Raw genomic sequence first — 1,976 nt, forward strand, 5'->3', positions numbered from 1 at the left:
ATATATATATATATACACATATGAAAGAAGGTTTGAAAATGCGAAGGGCATTTAGAGTTGTTTATTGACTTGACCGGTTTCACTTATTTAGAAAAAGATTATCAAAAGTAAAATGTAAAGCTTTGTATAAGGTTTGTTATGTTAAAAAATGGTTAGCACACAAGTATTAAAATACAGTTATACAGTTTTTGATCATGATAAGAAAATGTTAAAAACAGTTTGCAGGAAAATATTCAAGAAAGGGAATACAATAAGTATTTTGAATTCAATAAAAATCATGTTTGTCTGGTAGTATATATATATATACACAGAATGAGATATATTTAAGTATTTACAAAACGTTGGATGAATAACTGACCTGTCTGTCTGACATTTTCTGTCTTGTGTGTAGCTAAGTAATGTTTGCTTTTTTAAGGAATAGTGTATATATACACACACACATAAAGACGTGCACAGTGACACCCACCCACACACACTCAAACGATTCTGATCTGTAAGACCAGTCCCTAAAACCACTGAAACATAATAGACTAGCCCAGAAACCAAAAAATCCTTTTGATTGCACGTTGCTTTTCCTCGCTCAACCAACCTCCCGCACTATTCCATTAAAAAAAGCAAACACTCCTTAGCTAAACACAAGACAGAAAATGTCAGACAGACAGGTCAGTTATTCCTCTCCATTTTTTTGTAAATTCTTAAATATATCTCCTTCTGTATATATATATTACCACACAAACATGATTTTTTATCGAACTCAAAATACTTATTGTAGTCCCTTTCTTGAATACTTTCTTGTAAACTGTTTTTAACATTTTCTTATCATGATCAAAGACTATATAACTGTATTTTAATACTTTTGTGCAAAGCATTTTTTAACACAACAAAGCTTATAAAATGCTTTACATTTTGCTTCTGATAATCTTTTTCTAAAAAAGTGAAACCGGTGAAGTCCATAAACATCTCTAAAAGAAACCTTTGCATTTTGAAACCTTCTTTCATATATATTTTCACTCGTGCGGTTCCTTACAACTTTACTTTGTTATGTATATACATACATACATATATACATGGTGGTGGTTGTCTACTCCTTACACAGAGTTTGACCACCTCCTGTACCTACACCTTAGCTCTTTCATGGCGTCTGATGTGGCTTTTTAAACCGGACAATGTTTTGAAAAAACACCCACACAGATTGCACCTCTGATTTGAACTACCAATACCTGCAGGTAAGTTCTGCTCATTGTGGACTTGTTATGAAAGGCATTTTAAACAATTAGAACAATTCCACCAAAAATGCCTTCGTCATATTTTAATAATTAGATGGAATTCTTTTACTCCAAACACAGATATCCTTGCATCCCCTTAATTAAAACTATAATTTTGAGGAACCAATTGAGATGGTGTGGCCATATTGTTCGAATGGCAGATGAACGCATGCCGAAACAGCTGTTTTATGGTGAGCGTGCAGAGGGGAAACGCTATCGGCATAAACCTATAAATGGGTTTAAGGATGGCATAAGCACTACTATGAAGTCACTTGGAATGGTTCCAGAAGATATAGAAACCCTCGCTTCAGATCGAGTTGGATGGCGAACAAAAGTGTGGAATGGAATGAAAGCGGTTGAAGAGGCCAGGATAAGGCAAGCAAGACTCAAAAGATATTTAAGGAAGAATGTAAAGATCGAGAAGGTGAATGACAATGACCTTTTTGCGCGCACAGTCTGTGACAGACCATGTCTGTCTTTGGCTGACCTCAAATCTCACCTGCGAACTCATGGAAAACACACTTCAACCAACTATTCTGACTATATGTCTGTGCACACGTTTGAACGTGGTGTATGCCAGAAGGCTTGCAAATCCAATGGGGGGTCTTAAAAGACATGTTAGGATCCACATACATACACACATACATACATGCATGCATACATACATACGCATATATATATGTGTGTGTGTGTGTGTGTGTGTGTGTGTGT

Source organism: Octopus bimaculoides, chromosome 1 (genome assembly GCF_001194135.2).
Source record: "Octopus bimaculoides isolate UCB-OBI-ISO-001 chromosome 1, ASM119413v2, whole genome shotgun sequence".
In the NCBI taxonomy this organism is placed as follows: domain Eukaryota; kingdom Metazoa; phylum Mollusca; class Cephalopoda; order Octopoda; family Octopodidae; genus Octopus; species Octopus bimaculoides.